The sequence below is a fragment of the Mesocricetus auratus genome, unplaced genomic scaffold (assembly GCF_017639785.1).
Source record: "Mesocricetus auratus isolate SY011 unplaced genomic scaffold, BCM_Maur_2.0 Super-Scaffold_100018, whole genome shotgun sequence".
Classification (NCBI taxonomy): Eukaryota; Metazoa; Chordata; class Mammalia; order Rodentia; family Cricetidae; genus Mesocricetus; species Mesocricetus auratus.
In genome coordinates this window covers 18,739,158-18,758,179 of record NW_024429199.1, presented here as the reverse complement: position 1 = coordinate 18,758,179, position 19,022 = coordinate 18,739,158, and the positions used below count along the sequence as shown (strand labels likewise).

At 38.8% G+C, this 19,022-nt stretch overlaps 1 protein-coding gene across 1 annotated transcript in view; it reads left to right on the top strand.

The window, feature by feature from the left end:
- Themis (thymocyte selection associated) overlaps nucleotides 1-13,248 on the top strand; it is a 192,473-nt gene extending 179,225 nt beyond the window's left edge. Inside the window, exon 6 of the mRNA XM_040728284.1 lies at nucleotides 11,438-13,248. The gene's annotated coding sequence lies outside the window, so the exon portion shown is untranslated. The remainder of the gene's footprint in view (nucleotides 1-11,437) is intronic.
- The last annotated feature ends 5,774 nt before the right edge of the window (nucleotides 13,249-19,022 follow it).

Here is a 19,022-nt window from a genome sequence, read left to right as displayed (position 1 = left end):
CGGCATGTAGCTGCCCCTGCCACGGATTATGAATAAAGATGCTTCTTTGGACCCAGAGTAAGGTCATTCAGGATAAGAGGATTAATATTTACCTTGGAGGAGGAACTTGCTATTATCTGCATTACTCGGTAATGACTATGATTGCTTCTGGTGAATTCCTTGGATGCACAGGGACCTATTTCCTTTTCCCTCCTATGTGTCCCTCTGGAAACTGAAATCTTTGTCAGAATACATGAATGTCACCCACTAAATAAATGTTACACGTTCTTGATTAGTGATCTCTAGTGCAATTTCTTTCCTTTTGATTCCTCGGTTATGTTCCTTGAATTATCCCAAATATTTAGAGGAAATCTGTTATCACTTGCCCATTATAAATTAGACCAGTTAACCACTGAGAGGAGTACGAAGTCAGAAAACAAAACACTAGTGCCTTGCTTTCTAGTCTAAGCTCTGCCCAAACCTAAATGTATAGCTTGTGCACAAACTATTTCTTGTCTGAGAGTTTCACTTTCTTCAGCAACCTAGAAGGCAATCTTCATGCCTGTCAGTTTTGAGTGATTTCAATTCAACACCTCCTACTGACAGAACATTGAGGTGGTGGGTCCCAAAGATTTCCCTGTCTAAGTAAGACTCATTTGTGTTGTTCCTTACATCTAGTTCTCACTTCAGTGGGTAGACTGGACAGATGGAAACAATAATACCTAATGGGAAAGTTCTCCTCCAAGGCCAAGGTTTAACTCAGAGAATGAAGACTGAACAAAAAGGAATCTAAAGAGGTCTTTTTATGGACTTCAGTTTGACATAAATATGTAACCTAAACTAAGTTTCTCTTGTATGCTGAGAAATATAACATAAGTGAGTTCCATATAAGGATTATTTTTTATTTAAATTAGAATCAAGCTTGTTTTACATGTCAACCCAAGTCCCCCCTCCCTCCTCCCCTGCTCCCCACAAACCCCCTACTACACCCCGTTTCTGCTCCCCAGGGAGTGTGAAGCCTTCCATGGGGGATCTTCAAAGTCTGCCATATCATTTGGAACAGGGCCTATACTCTCCCCCATGTGTCCAGGCTAAGAGAGTATCCCTCTATGTGGAATGGGCTCCCAAAGTCCATTTATATGCTAGGGATAAATGCTGATCTACTACCAGAGGCCCCACAGATTGCTGAGGCCTCCTCACTGACACCTACGTTCAGGGGGTCTGGGTCAGTCCTGTACTGGTTACCCAGCTATCAGTCTGGGGTCCATGTACTCTCCCTTGTTCAGGTCAGCTGTTTCTGTGGGTTTCTCCAGCCTGGTTATAAGGATTAAGGACTGGCTAAAGTATGGGTTCCATATTGAAGGCCTTGATTGACCACCTGGGTTATATTATGTCTGGAGGTGTTACTTCAGATATTATCATCATGAAACATTTTTTCATATTTATTTATTTTGCACCCACCTCTCCTCCCAGCCACTCCTACCCACCTCCCCTCTGCCCCACTACCCACCTCTCTTCTGATGAAACATATTTTTTATTTAAATTAGAAACAAGCTTGTTTAACATGTCAATCCCAGCTCCCTGTCCATCCCTTTCTCCCCAGACCTTCTCCAATCCCCCCAACCCCCCCACCCAATCCCCACTTCATTCCACAGGGAGGGTAAGTCCCTCCATGGGGTATCTCTAGAGTCTGTTATTTCATTCGGGGCGGGGCCTAGGCCTTGCCCCATATGTCCAGGCTGAGAGAGCATCCCTCCAGGTGGAATGGGTTCCCAAAGTCCATTTGTATGCCAGGGATAGCTACTGATCTACTACCTGATGCCTCATAGATTGCCAAGGCCTCCTCACTGACACCCAAATTTAGGGGATTTGTATAAGTCCCATGATGAACCATATTTTTGTTTCTCAATTTTATTAAAAGACAATCATTGTGATTCAGTGCTGTTCAACAGTGTTCTAAGCTCGGTAAGTGTTTAATCCCAAACTTGAAAACCTATCATTTAAAATATTAGATAACTTAAAACTGCCAACCAACATCTGGTTCCTATTATTGCTGGGTTATATGCTAAGTATTGTTTAGCTAAAGTCTTGTACACATCATCATAGGTACTGATCAAACCAGGATAACTAGCCTTTCTTATATTATCCTTTTTATGCTTTAAGCCTTCAACCTCTTCACATCATGTTCTACGTACACAATTAGATTATTGCTTCACTTTATGCTTAACCCTATTGCAAAGTTACCATCTGAATGCAAACAAAACCACAATGTTGTTAAGACTCCCCCATCGTTTTGAGAAATGAACTCGTACTTGAAACTACGAACATCATAGAGTGTTGTAAGATTTGTCTTTTTCACTTGGTGGTTTTTGAATTCAGGTTCACATGCCTATGGGTGTGCCAGGAGGAAAAGCAGAGTCACTGCCTCCTTTGACAAATTCTGAAATATCATTTGCCATTAGCAGCTGGTGAGCACTGAGAACCTTGCCCCTCATCTCCCCTGGAGATTAATTTATTTTCTACAGTGCTTACTCTTTGTAGAGAACTTCACTTGTCAGCCTTCACCAACGGGATTTCTCATCAGCAGACTGATAATTATAAGAGCAGTGCTGTGCACTTCAATGGAGAGGAAAACAGTTTTCTAGCAAAGCAATCTTTTTTTTCCCTTTCACCTCACCTCCACCTTAGTCCATGTCTGCACAAGACCATGAACTACTAAGAAAATAGTTCTCTTAGCAGTAGGATATTGTGGAAAGCAAGCAGGCTTTGCAACCAGAAAGATCCAAGAGTGAACTCTACCTCAAAGAATGCATGTCTTTGTGATTTTGCCTCTAGGCTTTCAATGTGTACATAAATACCAACATCACATGAATATTCTTATGCACAAAGAAAATCACTTACTCCAACATTGAAATATAGATGTGGGGCATCTATTCTGGAGAACAGAATTGGCAAATTATGGGTGAGGTCTATCCTAATGCTTGTTTCTGTATAGGTCAGGGATTAACAAATATTTGTTCTCACTTTTAAGTCCTTAAAAATAAAAGCCAAGATAGTAGTTTGTGGCATGGGAAAATAATATGAAATTTAAATTTAAATGCCTATAAGTAACATTGTGTTAGCATATTGCCACATTGGTACTTTTCTGTGTGGTCTATGGCAGCTTTGGTGCTATCTGGGCTAGGCTGAGTAGCTGTGGCAGACATTTACTATAGAGAAAAGGTTCACTAACCTGTGCTCTAGAAAAAGAACTATTGGTTCTTAGTTACACCAATAATCCATTTAAGCACACTTTTCTGGTGATTCTGATTAGGAGATGTTTATGGATCACATTTTAAACAGTGACACAGAAGAAAAACAGAAAAGTATTTTCCAAATTCTCATTCATCTATCATACCTACTGCATCATCAAATTCTATTGTCTTTATTGTTGGTCTCCAAAATATAACTATTTCTCTTCCATAACCACTGCTATTATGGAAGTCCAAATATCTACTATTATCAACCCCTGTTTCAGGATATTTTCCTTTCTGAAATAGTCTTACTATGTTGTGCAGGCTGACCTTGAACTCACAATCCTCCAGTCAGTGTTTACTGAGGGTTAGAATTCTCAGGCACGCACACGGATCACCAAGATTCTTTTTGTTTGTTTGTTGTTATGTTTTGTTTTTTTTGAGACAGGGTTTCTCTGTATTGTTTTGGAGGCTCTCCTGGAAATCACTCTGTAGACCAGGCTGACCTCCAACTCACAGAGATCCGCCTGCCTCTGCCTCCCGAGTGCTGGATTGGATCACCAGGATTCTTGAATAGGTTAACTAACTCATCTTCTACCATTGCTCCACAAAGTTTATTCTCAATACAATAGGCATGCAAGCTGATGCACCCTAAGTCAGTCCTGAAAGCACTATCCAGAATGTCCCAAAGTAATGTTCTATTTTTACCCTTGTCTCTGTTCAAGCTCCATTAAATTCTGATTTCTCAAAGTCCCAAGAGGAATTCCAGTCATTCTTTATCCAGAGATTACCATGACCCTCCCTGTTACCTCCTGTAGACCAGCCTTAAGCTATTTTGGCACTCTCTTCTCTAACCACCTTGCCTGAAATGATAGCCTCTTAGCTGACACAACCTCTTTCTTTCAGATAAAATAGCATATGTTTCCCTTTTAAATTTTAATTATTAGCCACCTGCACCACAGATGGGTACCATGACTACAGGGATTTTTTTTAAACAGTTCCACTTTCTTTTAATTTTAGACACTAAGAAAATACTGGGTGTGTAATGAACTATCAATAAATATTTCTTGAACAAATAAATGTCCTCCATACTGCTGTTCTGTACTTTATGGACAACGTGTGGTATGTCTCAAACATTTTTTTCTAGGTAAAAACATTCTCCAAGAACGTAAACAGAACATAGCTCTGAGAAATAACAGACTGTGAATTAATCACCACAAATGAGAGAGATGCAGCAGTTGTTTATATGTGTCATTTGGTATTTGGTCTTAGCCTATAGTTAAATTTCAAACTGTACCAAAGAAAGGAAAGCAAACAATTGGCACATGATTGAAAGCATGGATGAAAGTCCAGTTGAACATATTCAGGAGGAGGTCCCATAGAAGACTCAGAAGAGACTGAAGCCATCGTGAGACTCCTCCCTAAAGGGTGCTCACTGACAAGTTTGCTGCTCAGCCTTAGACAGCATTAGGAAGTTGTCTCTCAGTTCTCAAGGACAGTGGTCTGTATAGAATATAATGCTTTAGGAAATACCAGTTTTATCAAAGAATGTAAATCAGTTTTAGGTGTATCTGAGCTTGATTTCTATAAAATATGCAAAATGGAGATTTTCCTTCATTTTAATCTTTGCATTCAAAGAGTTACTTATTTGACTTCATGGGTTTATCTTTATTTTTTTAGAAGGAATAGAAGGTTAGTTTTGGAGACATATATTCCTTCCAGCAAAAATCATTTGCTTAGTTTATACTTTTTAGAAAGAAAAATGAAATAAGACGCCATTTTATGTCTGTTCCAATGATGAGTGATTTGTTTTACTCTCCAAAGAACTTCCTCTACATGATTACAAATTCTTCATCAGTTAAATAATTGGGTTGGCTGATCTTCAATTCAATGTAAAATCAATCACCTCTGTATTAAACTTGTGACATTTCCAAAGAAATGGGTGATAAGTGCCCCCAAAGTAAAGGTTTTCATATCAATTTGCATTCTAAAACATAAGTAATTATCTTGAAAACAATGGTTCCAATACACTTTCAGATTTTTGGCGGGTGCGAGTGTGACAGGAACAGACTTCTGCTCAATGTGAATTCGACTCTGCCCACTAGAGTGCTGACTGAGCAAAGAACAGGGGCAAGAATGAAGGAGAGCAGGAGCAAGAATGAATGGCATCAGGCTGTCCGAAGTGGCCTAGAGCACTTCTTTTAAAATGAACCTGGCTTGCAGTCACCACTTCAGTTTCAGATAATAAAAATATTCTAATATCCTCACCTCCCACTTTTCTCTTTTACAATGTACTATATTAAATCAGTTTACTGACAGGGGAGCGTGAGAAAAATCCCTGTCAAGATGACAGATTGAATTCTCCCACCACAGGCTTGTAATCATTTTATGCAATGATAGGACTGTAATAGCGGGTAATATTTCTGTTGTGTTTTATGTTTTACAAAGCACTCGAGATACATTATTTCATTTAATATTTCCCAACTCTATGCCTCAGTAATTATCATCAAAACTCGTTCACTGATAAAGAAATAGAACACAAATTTTGTCAAGACATGGAGTCCATAGTTGTATTCTCAGGGCTTGAGACTAAGTCTCCAGTCTCCCTTCTTTCTATAGTATAATGATTTCATTTTAATTTTTCTCTACTACCAAGGAAAGAAGCACAATGAAGGAGAAATGTTGTTATTGTTGTTAATAAAAGTATTGTTGTTATATATAGATAATGTCTGAAAGGTAGTGGGTGATGGAGGTGGAAATTAAATCTGGGCATACAGGTAAAAAATTTATTTTAAATCATATCCTATCGTGGGCAATGTATTGCTATTTGTGATAGGAGAATGATCAAAAGTTATCAAGGCTCCTGCTGGGGACTGTAGTTGATTAGGAAGAGAGGGAATGAAATCTAAGAGAACATGGAACCTTGCCATATTCTGCATCAGGATATCTGCAGTCACATCACCAGTCCACACCAGCAGTGAATGGAGAGGTTAACCACAGGGAAAAAACAAATTATTATGGGAATTAACATGATGTGTAGAGAAATTGTCTAATTTTCTAATTTGAAACCCTCTCCTTTTGTTCCTAACCAAACTGTGAAATCCTTAGAAGTCAGAAAACTGTAGGTTTTGTTTTCATATTTCACCTATATTATAAAAATTGGTAGCAACTGATGAGATAGATAGCAACTCTTTTTTTTTTGAGTTTTTGAGAAAAGGTTTCTCTGTGTAACTTTGTAGACCAGGCTGGTCTCTAACTCACAGAGATCCACCTGTCTCTACCTCTTGAGTGGGATTAAAGGTGGGTGCCACCACTGCCTAGTTTAATTTTTATAAGAATCCTATACAACTGGAAGTATTGTGTCTCACTCTCTCTTATCTGTAAAGATGAAGAAATAATCCCATAAAATTAGGTAACAACAGAAAGGCGTTTTGTGTTGTTGTTAAATTATGTCTCAGAAACACGCATGCATGCGTCACATGTCAATCCCAGCTCCCTCTCCCACCGCTCCTCCCTTGTCCCTCCACCAGTCCTCCCTCCAGCCCCTCACTCAATCTCCACATCATTCCCCAGGGAGGGTGAGGCCCTCCTTGGGGGCAACTCCAGAGTCTGACATTTCATCCAGGGCAGGACCTAGGCCCTTCCCCATGTGTCCAGGCTGAGAGAGCATCCCTCCATGTGGAATGGGCTCTCAAAGTTCATTCGTACACCATGGTAAACACTGATCTACTATCCAAGGCCCCAGAGATTTCTGAGGCCTCCTCACTGACACTACATTCATGTGGTCTGGATCAGTCCCCTGTTGGCCTCTCAGCCATCAGTCTGGGGTTCAAGAGCTTCCCCTTGTCCTGTCAGCTGTATTTGTGGGTTTCACCAGCATGGTCTTGACGCCTTTGCTCATCACTCCTCCATCTCTGTCACTGGGTTCCAGGAGTTCAGTTTAGTGTTTAGCTGTGGGTATCTGTCTCTGATTCCATCAGTCACTGGATGAAGGTGCTAGGATGGCATATAAGGTAGTCATCAACCTTATCATCAGGGAGGGACTATTAATGTAGTCTCTCCATTATTGCTTAGTTTAACGGTTGGTGTTATCCTTGTAGATCTCAGGAAATCTAACTAGTGTCAGCTCTCTCCTCAAACCTATAATGCCTCCATCTATTATGGTATCTCTCATCCTGCTCTCCTCTATTCTAACCTCGACTCAATCTTCCTGCTCCCCCAAGCCTTCTTCTCCCCTCCTCTTATCCCCCCTCTCTTTTTTCTGGTTCCCTCTCCCCTCCCCTGATGTTCCTAATCTGCTCAGGAGATCTTGCCTCATTCCACTTCTCTGGGGTATCATGCATATCTCTTGGGAACCTCCCTGTTTTCCAGACTCACTGGCATTGAGATTGTAGGCTGACACTCCACTGATCCAAGTCTAAAATCCATATATGAATGAGTACATACCATGTTAGTCTTTTTGTGACTGTGTTACCTCACTCAGGATGGTTTCTTCTAGTGCCATCCATTTGCCTGCAAATTTCAAGATACCATTATTTTCACTTAGTAGTACTCCATTGTGTAAATGTACCACATTTTCTCTATCCACTCTTCAGTTGTGGGACATCTAGGTTGCTACCAGGATCTAAATATTACATATAATGCTGCTATGAACATAGTGGAGCAGAATTCCTTGTTGTATGAATGGGCATCTTTTGTGTATATGCCTAAGAGTGGAATTGCTGGGTCTTGTGGTAGACTGATTTCCATTTTCCTGAGGAATCTCCTTACTGATTTCCAAAGTGATTGTACAAGTTTGCACTCCCACCAGTAATGGACAAGTGATCCCCTTTCTCCATATCCTCTCCAGCATAGACTGTCATTGGTGTTTTTTATTTTAGTGATTCTGACAGGAGTGAGATGGTATCTTGGATTTGTTTTCATTTGCATTTCCCTAATGGCTAAGGATGTTGAGCACTTTCTTAAGTATCTCCCAGATATTTTAGACTACTCTATTGAGAATTCTCTATTTAGTTCAGTCCCCCCACTTTTTAATTGGATCCTTTGGTGTTTTGGAGACTTGTTTCTTGAGTTCTTTGTAAATTTTGGAGATCAGCCCTCTGCCAGATGTGGGGTTAGTGAATATCTTTTCCCAATCTGTGGGGTGCCTTTTTGTCTTGCTGACTGTTTCCTTTGCCTTACAGAAGCTTCTCAGTTTCAGGAGGTCCCATTTATTAATTGTCGATCTCAGTGTTTGTGCTACTGGTGTTATGTTCAGGAAACAGTCTCCTGTACCAATTAGTTCAAGGGTATCTCCCACTTTCTCTTTTAACAGGTTCGGGGTGGCTGGATATATGTTGAGGTCTTTGATCCATTAGAACTTAAGTTTTGTGCAGGGCGATAGACATGGATCTATCTGCAGTCTTCTATATGCCAATATCCAGTTATGTCAGCACCATTTTTTGAAGTTGCTTTCTTTTTTCTATTGTATAATTTTAGCTTCTTTGTTGAAAATCAGGTGTTCTTAGGTTTGTGGATTAATCTCAGGGTGTTCAATTCGATTCCATTGGTCTACCTGTCTATTTTTGTGCCAATACCAAGCTGTCTTCAGGACTATAGCTCTATAATAGAGTTTGAAGTCAGAGATGGTGATGCCTCCAGATGTTGCTTTGTTGAGCAGGGTTGTCTTGGCTGTCTTGGTTTTTTTGTTTTTCCATATAAAGTTGAGAATTGTTCATTCAAGGTCTGTGAAGAATTGTGCTGGGATTTTGATAGGAATTGCCTTGAGTCTGTAGATTGCTTTTGGCAGGATTGCCATTTTTACTATATTGATCCTACCTATCCAAGAGCATGGGAGATCTTTTGATTTTCTGGTGCCTTCTTTAATTTCTTTCTTTAAAGACTCAAAGTTTTTGCTATACAGGTCTTTCACTTATTTGGTTAGTGTTACCCCAAGGTATTTAATGTTGGTTGTGGCTATTGTAAAGGGCAATGTTTCTCTGATATCTTTCTCATCCCTTTTATCGTCTGTATATAGTAGGGCTACTCATTTTCTTGAGTTGATCTTGTATCCTGCCACATTGCTGAAGGTGTTTATAAGCTGCAGGAGTTCCCTGGTAGAGCTTTTTGTGTCTCTTATGTAAACTATCATACCATCTGCAAATAGTGAAAGTTTGACCTCTTCCTTTCCAATTTGTATCCCCTTGATCTCCTTTTGTTGTCTTATTGCTCTGGCTAGAACTTCGAGTACAATATTGAAGAGGTATGGGGAGAGGAGAAAGTTTTGCCTTGTTCCTGATTTTAGACGAATTGCCTTGAGTTCTATCCATTCAGTTTGATGTTGGCTGTTGGTTCGTTATATATAGCTTTTATTATGTTTAGGTATGTTCCTGTTATCCCAGATCTCTCCTAGAGATCATAAAGGGGTCTTAGATTTGTCAAAGGCTTTTTCAGCATCTAGTGAGATGATCATGTGATTTTTGTTTCTTAGCTTGTTTTTTATGGTGGATTTCATTGATGTATTTTGATATGTTGAACCATCCCTGCATCCCTGGAATGAAGCCTACTTGATCATGGTAGATGAGTTTTCTGATATGTTCTTGGATCTGATTTGCCATTATTTAATTGAGTAATTTTGCATCAATGTTCATGAGGGATATTGGTCTGAAGTTCTCTCTCTTAGTTGTGTCTTTGTGTGACTTGGGTATCAATGTTATTGAAACCTCGTAAAAAGAGTCTGACAAAGACCCTTCTGCTTCTATTGCATGGAATGCTTTGAGGAGAATTGGTATAAGTTGTTCTTCGAATTTCTGGTAAAATTCTGCACTGAAGCCATCTGGCCCTCCCTGGACTTTTTTTTTTTGGTTGGGAGACTTTTTTGATGACTGCTTCTATTTCCTTAGGTGTTATAGGTCTATTTAAATTGCTTATCTGTTCTTGATTTAATTTTGGCAAGTGATATCTATCCATAAAATTGTCTATTTCCTTTAGATTTTTAAATTTTGTGGAGTATAGCTTCTCAAAATATGACCTGATGATTCTCTGGATTTCCTCAGTGTCCATTGTTATGTCTCCCTTTTCATTTCTGATTTTGTTAATTTGCATGTTCATACTCTGCCGTTTGGTAAGTTTGGATAAAGGTTTGTCTATCTTGTTGATTTTTCTCAAAGAACCAACTCTTTGTTACATTGATTCTTTGTATTGTTTTCCTGGTTTCTACTTTATTGATTTCAGCCCTCAGACAGAAAGGAGTTTTACCAATGGGAAGAAGGAAAGGAGTGGGAGGAGAGGACAAAAGAAAAAGGGGGAGTATGGGACAAAGAGAGAGAAGCAGAAGGGAAGAAATGAAAGAGGGAATAGGAAGACAAAGGAAGTAAGGAAGAAAAGAGATCACAGGATAATGACCACTCAGGAGCAAAAGCCTACTTGGGTTCTGTCCAGATCTAGCAATCAATATACAGATCTCTGGTACACAAAATCCAGCCACAATCAAGCCAGAGAAATTTTGGATTTGGGTAACTCTTGACCATTTTAGTGCAGCACCCCATACTTTCTGTTTTGGGATTTTGTCTGGCTTTTTGTTTGCTTTAGTTTGGCTTTTTGCTATCCACCCTATCTCTCGCACCTAGCAGGGCAATCATGGGAACGACCTGCCTTGTCTGAAAATAGACTTTCTTTGGAGTTTGGTAGAATGTTGTGCCAACATGGGTTTGTTTACATGTTAAATGGAGCATTGGGTAGCTTGACTGTTGCTTGAGAACTGTAGCATTTGCTTCATTTTAACGTTTACAGGTGCCCCCTTACTCTTAGAATGACACTATGCTTCTCTTCTGTTCTGCAGGTTGATTACCATAGTAAAAGAAGACTAGATCTAGAATCCCATGTTTAGATCACAGATAGCTTCATTCCCTCTCTAGCTGTGTCTAGTTAGGCAGACCACAACTTTACTATGTATGGCCTATGTTCTCCTAAAACAAATGTGTTATGATGCTGAACAAAAACACATGCAAGACCATGTTTTCAACTGCAAGCACATTACAATTCTACAGTATGACTTTGTCTCATAAATATCTACTTTTATCCTGAATAATTTACATGTTTTCCTTTATTTTACTTTTTGGTCTTCTTGCTTTGTTCCCCCATTATTTCTCAAAAGACATATGTGCTCAGGGATCCAATAAGCATTATTTGCAAGCAGCCTGTGTACCCTCCTGATGGATTCCTCTTACTTTTTCCTTTACTTATAGAACTCTTCAAAACTGAAAAACATCAAAAGTAACAAGATGTGATGGGAGCCACTTGGACAATGAGCATAAATGTTGCAATGGAAAAGGAAACCTCGTCTTCTAGCTGAAAAACAACTATTCCCCATTGGACTCTAGAAGAATCTGGACTGACCACTAAAAAGACAAAAATAAGCTTAAAAGTTTTAACGTATAAAGCTCAAAGAAAGACCTATGATATGGAATTTAAATTGTCTTTTCTGATTCCTGAAACACACACATGCTGTTTCCTTGTTGCTTAAGACATATCTATTTAATGTGCATATTTTTATGTTTCTTACTTTTGCTATCAATAATTAGCAAATGGAAATAATTTTACATTTCAATTATTGAGTAAAATCCTATTTTAAAAGTCTAAACTCTTACTGAATTTTCACCTTTTTTCTAACAAATTTCTTCCCATTTTTCTAGTTTTATCATTATTTCTGCTGAGACTCAAGGAAAATTAATTACATCTGAGAATGACTTAAAGTGCCCAAGTTTCTTCTCTGGTTCCCTGGGAACTGTGAAAGGAGTTTGACCTCGCAGTTTTAATTTGTTTTATAAATACACTGTAAATAAATGTCAAGTCTCAATGGCAAAAGTCATTATGAGTCAAAGAACCTTTTCTGACCTCCTCCTTCTAATTCTAAAAGAGAGAGCTCTTGGCTGAATCATCACCCAGGTTTTGATAATCCGCCTTGTATTTTATGTACTATATTCTCCACAATGCTTTGAATGAATGGTTATTAGAATTGTAGCAAACCATTTAGCTAATTATAATATTTGATGAGAGGAAAAGGCAATATAATTGTAACAAATCATATAAATACAGTTGACAGAAGCCAAAATGATTCTTAATGACTACATAATAGAATGGTACATATAGTTGTATGCCTGTAAAATTAAGGGCAAACAAATTTTTATAAGTTTTCTTATGTGTTAAATGCACAAGAATAATACTACTTTCTCTCTACCAGCATGAAGAGACTAAGGATTTTTCTAGTTAGGCTACATAGAGAATAATGAGAAGTCTTAGGTTTTGTTCATAGGTCAAACTTCTTACAGTGCTTGATTCTGATCTCATAATTAATTTATAAGTTGGGAGAACTTATTTGATGATTTAGTACTTTAGAGCCTCTAAAGATAATAAATCATGTGGCAATATTCATTATATATAAATAACCACAGCTAGAAATCTTTCATATAATGTTTATATTCTGATTTCTTGCCTTCTCTCATTTTTTCTCTTTAAGTAATAACAAATCCTGATAACAATGCTTTGAAGATTGCTTAATGACTTTAGTGTCATAATATTGTGTGTTGTCTATAATTTCTAAAATTTTAGGAGGTTGTTTCACTTTTATCTATTTTTTTCCAGTTTGAGCAGGAAAATTGAAAAGTTTATGTCTCTGTATTTGAGTATTTGAATGCCACAGAGAATCATGACTCAACAGCCTGGGAAAGCTATACTATGGGAGTTCTGAGAAAAATAAAATTTGTCATTTTTTAGCTTATGGTGAGCACTGAATATTTTTTAGTTTTTGGTATATTATATGAGCACAATTGAATTTGTACTTTTTGTAAGCCCATGTCTTTGACTAATACACAAAAATGAATTCTTTTTCTTTGGTTGTGAATCATCAAGGACTTCCCACTGGAAATCATGTCTAACATTTCTAACTTAATGTAAGTCCCTTTGCATACTCTCCTTCTTGGTATCAAAATGTAGTAAACTTTATGACTTGTCCATGTTCTTGAAAAGTTGGAAATAAAATTTATATTTTTTACCTGTATGTGTTTCTGGCTGTGCTTAACTGTGAAATAAGTTACTTTCTCTAACAATTAAGTCAAAACATTCTTTAACTAGAACTGAAACAAGTTTTTCACTTTGGTAGGTTTGCAATGTTGGGCCCAGTCATAATGACCAAATTTCACAGGGTAGCCTTTGTTAGTATTCAGTCATCTATGTCAGGAGTAGTTACTAGTTACTAATTCTACCGGTTAAAAAGCTACCTTCTGTAATATTGAGGCACTTTGAGGGATGACGTGTCAGTTAAGGCTACTATTGCTGTGATGAAACCCCATGACAAGAAGCAACTTGTGGAAGAAAGGTTTATTTCACTCACAGTTCCATGTGACAGTTCATCATCAAAAGCAGTGAGGGCAGGAAATTACACAGGGAAGGAACCTGGAAGCAGGAGCTAATGCAGAGACCATGGAGGGTGCTGCTTACTGACTTGTTCCCCATGGCTTACTCACCCTGCTTTCTTAGAGAATCCAGGACCACCAGCCCAGGGGTGCCACCACTCACAATTGGTTAGGACTTCCCCCACCATCAATCAGTAGTTAAGAAAATGCCTTATAGATGGATCCTATGGAGGCATGCTCTCTTAATTGAAGTCCCCTTCTTTCTGATGACTCCAGCTTGACTCAAGTTGACATAAAACTAGACAGGACACATGGCACCTGGGAAAGTTAGTGCTGACTTGTTAGGACACATGGGACCTGGGAAGGTCAGTGTTGACTTGCCAACCTGACACGATCTATAATCAGCTGGGAGACAAACCTCTGGGCATACCTTTGAGGGATTGTTTAGACCAGGTTAGACTCTGGGCATGCCTGTGAGGGATTGTTCAGACCAGGTTAGCTATGGGCATGCCTGTGAGAGATTATGTTGATTAGGTTGATGGAGGTGAGACTGTCCACCATAAAGGAGGGCACCAGCACTGCCTGAGCTTGGATGCAAATAAAGGAGTGAGCCCAGCTGAGCACCCGCATGCAGCTTTTTCATGCTTCCTGACTGCTGGTGCAATGGGATCAAATGCTTTCATGACTTGAGAGTCTATACCCTGGGACTTATGCCCAAATAATCCATCCTTCCTACCACTGATTTTTTTAGGAGGTTTTTTTTTTAATCACATCAGCAGAAAATACCCGTTGAAAGGCACTATGCCGGTAAAGAAAAGTAATTTCTTTGAAATGGATTGGCTAGATTCTTATATCAGGACTTCAATATAAAAACTTTGGATTCTCTAAGAAAGCATTTAATGTGACTTTCAGGTTGTTACATTACAGTTTAGTCAAGTGCCTGCTAAATTGGAGAGAAAGTACAAATTTGTGGGAAGAAAGAGCTAGAATTAGGATACAAGTGGAGGTTGATAATTTAGGATACTAAAAATGGAATCTAGTAGCTTGGACATATTTCTTTAAATTTTGCTATCAAAATATTTGTAGGATTTTACCACTTGCTGCTTCTACTCCTACTATCATAATTCAAACATCAACCAACTCCTTTGGTCTGTTTTGATAACCCTGCAGCATCCTCTCCATTCTTGGTCTTGGTGTAGAACGGGTGTTCTACTGCAGTACAGAATGGGCATATTATAACATCACACATGTAGGGGAAAAGGGCCAGCTAAAAACACACCCTGAGCAGAGACAAAGAAACATGCTTTGGTCCTGCAACCAGAACCAAAGCAATACAACCTGACCCTGAAACCAGTGTCAAAGAAACACACTTTGACCCTGAAACCAGAGCCAAATGTGCCCCCGACCAAGTGCAGAAAACTAACCAATCCCTAAGCAGATCTAGCCATCCTAAACTAGGGATTGATATCTGACCAACTCCCACCCTAGAAAACTCCACCTCCTAAGAATCCCTATGTAAACCCTGTGTCTATTCAGCTTGTGGCTGTTCCCGCTGCCTGACTGTTCTCTGCCACCTTGGCAGAGGGCAGCCACCCTCCTGGATTATTCCCTACCCAATAAATCTCTTGAACGAGGTTTGGGTGAAGACCTTCTTTTGATGGAGCAGAGACCACCCTGGGTGGAGCAGAGCAGCAGGGCTGTAACACTTTTCACTGGGGAAACCTTCCCTGGCTAAACAAAGCTGTTATACTCCTCTCTCCGGAGGACTGGAGCCAGCTGAACTGTAACAACTTTGCTAGGAAGCCCTCTCCTGCCAGAGCAGAGCTGATACACTAGGAAAGCCTTTCCCTGAAGCAAGACTGTTAATTGCTATGCTTACTGTGACCTCTGATATTCCTTGGCTCCTGAGTGCCAGAATACCTTTCTATCCAAGCTGTAACACTCAGTATTCTTTGGCTCCTGAGTGTCATAATCCATCCCTGTCCATTCCATCCGATCACACAGTTCATCTTGCTTCTCTCTGCATTTGCTTGCAACTTTAGACTTTGCCTTTCTTCCTCCCAGCATTCTCTGTTTGGCTCTCCCACCTAACCTTATCTTCTTCAGCTATTGGCCAGTCAGCTTCTTTATTAAACCAATCATAGCAACATAAATTCACACAGGGTGAATGAATATTCTACAGTCAACCCCAACACCTCAGGCTCAGATGTGGGGAGCAGAAGAAGCTCTGAGTGAGTGAAGTCCCAAGTAAATGTGTGTGTGTTCTTGTTGACATGGAGATAACCATGTCAAGGACCCCAGAGCCTCAGACACATGAAGGAATAGAAACACGTTCTCCCTCTGAATATGGCTTAGAGAAAAATGCCAGTACCTTCCTCTCATCCATGTGTGGATACTAATAGTGTGTGCAGAAAATATCCACCATAACTTTCTCCAACTTTGTAATGCTTACTGCCTCCTACAGAAAGACTGCTCTCCTACAGAGACTCTTCGATGGAGAGTGATTAAACCTGTCCCATTGATCCAGCTGCATACCATAATCTATGCCTGATTATTTATCTGTATGTAATAACCTCACTTCTTTGTTCAGTTATATATGATAACCCCACCTCTCTGTTCAGCTCTGTATAATGAACAAGCTGAGCTTCCCAGGTGCTGTAGTTTTTCCATCAGAAAGACCAGACCACCTGATCCCAATCCCACCCCCCTCTGTGTGTGTGTTTGTCTTTTTTTTTTAAATTCTTGCACCTCCCCCAGATAGTCAAAGTCCCTGGAAACTTAGTGCAAAAGACTTGGCACTCAGAGAATCACAAAAGAGGGAGCAGAAAGTGTGTGAGGGTCAGAAGACCAGGAAGTCTTCAGTGAGATAGTGTCCTCTGTATATGAAAGGGAAAACATAGCCATAACTCTCAACATGATGCCTGAACAAGATGAACATAATGATACCAGTGGACAAGCCAACATGGACATGACTTTCCTTTTAATCTCAAATTAAGCTTCCATTTGAGTCTTTCTTATGTTTTTCAACAACAACACGGAGAACACCAAGAACGACTCCAATTTCTCCTGTATGGAAGAATATGGTGGCTCTGCTGGACCACCCCAAGATTTCCAGGAACACCACCTTTTTGCTTTTTAAGTTTTTAGCTGGTGGAGGAAACAAACCCCATTCTACACCCCTAGATGGCAGCAATGTACTCAGAGTCATAGGCAGTCTAAGGAAATGCATATTAAAACCACAGTAAGATATAGCATTACAAAACCAGCAGACATCTAAAATTTAAAGAAAAGGATAAATTTTGAAGAAAGTCTGTAGCAGCCAGATCTCTCATGGGTTCCTGATGGGAGTATAAATTTATCCATGTAAATATAAATCTATATTGTAGATATAGATATGCTAATGCAAAATATAGACTTCTACTATGACCTAAACTTCTACTCCAAAAATCTAATTTTTAAAAAAGCAATGCCCTTGAAAACTATGAAGGAATACTCTTACAGATGCTTTGCTTAAAATGTTTCCAAACTGCAAGCAGCCTGTGCCTTGGAGCAGTGTAATAGACAAGGAAACTGTAGTGTAATCACACAATACTTAGGGTGCATCAGTGCAAGGTAAACCACCAATAAACGAAGCAACTTGAATATATTTCAAACCCATAGGTGTCAATGGTAGAAACGGGTATAATAGTAACACATGATATTCGACTGGATGCATGTGAATTTGGGGAACAGACAACACTGCTTCGAGGTGAAAAAAACGGGGGATATTCTTTGCTTGTTCTGGTTCTGTGAGAGAGCACCCTAGTGCTTCCTGGTTGGCCGGCAATTCCAATTATTAGTCCTTGCTATGTTTGTATGGGAACAGATTTAAACTGGTTAAGCTTTGATCTTTAGAAGAGTGCATGTCACTGCTGTATGTGATAAATCAAAGACAGGAGGAACACCAACCTCAGACTAGAATTCACCTGATGTAAAGACCAAAAGAGATTGTTTAGGAAGCCTATGGGACTAACAATGGCTTAACAGTGTAACATTTCTTATTTATTATGTGTGCATGATGTTTTATGCATATGAATTATGTCATAATAGGGAAAAACAATGACACAAGAATAGCATTGTCTTTTGCCCTGATTAACAGAGAGGCCAATGTTCCACAAACCTGCAAAATAAGCCTAAGAATCCTTAGTATGCAATTTATTTGATCATATTGTAATATTCTTTGGCATAGTCTGTTGCTCTAGTCTGGCTGAACTGTATTTTCCACTGGAATGATCTCATAAATATTTTCTTATGTTTATCCCACATGCTAATGAAAGATAAGGAATATATTTTCTTCAGCATGTTCCTTAAAATGTCTGAAATACTTTTGTCGAAAATAAATGCTTTTGACATAGTATGTCAGAAATCTTTTCTTTGGTATTGAACAGAAAAGCTAAACTCTTCAGTATGTACAATAAAAGTTTTTGTGGTACTTAATGCACATTATATTCATACACAGTTGGAGGTAACCTTGGCACTTTTTTTTTTGCCCTTTGTGCATTTTGAGAAAGCACCAAATTTGACTTTTTCTAATGCCTGAAAAGGTACATCTAGAGTTGTTTTTCTATGTTAGAGATCCATAGTAAGTTAGTAGGAAGAAGCCCCAAGCACTCAACTGCTTGATTATACAACAGTATACTGTCATATGAGCTCTCCTCTATCTCCCTCCTCAAACATGGATAGTTCTGGTTCATAGTTGGAAAGCATTGTCATGCAAAGTGTGTTCACATGAATCTCATATTTAAATTATAAAACTTAAAAATATATTTAATTTAGAACAGTCCATGAAAAATAAGTTTATTTTACAAAAAGCAGAAATTAGACCATGTATGTTATTTTACATTTCTATTGTTCACATGTATTATTGTGGCATTGACTTGAGTAAGCTCTTTAGTTTTTGTTATATGTATAAAAAATGTACAATCTTCCTTTAGGTGTCTCCAGAAGATTGCCTTGAGGACCCATGAGAATGTCAATATCCATGATATTCAAGTCCTTTATATAAAATGGTACTATTTTTGCAGAAGAATTATGCATACTCTCTGTTATACTTTAAATAGTCTATTATTTATAAAAACTAAATACAATATAAATGCTATATGAACATTTAATATTTGTGCTTTCTTATTTCATGAATATTGGATATAGAAAAGACCATACATGTTCAATATAGATATAACTCTAAACAGTTTGGATTTGAGATGGGTTCAAGCCACTGATGCACAGGGCCAGGTGTTCTCAAAATAATAGTGTACTCGTGGTCACACCAATTTTCCTGTAAAGGGAAACTTAGGGGTGACAGTGTCCTGGAACAGCAAGATGAATGGGCCCAATAGAACACTAAGCCATGGAAATTAGAGTCAAAAGTAGAAGTTAATTT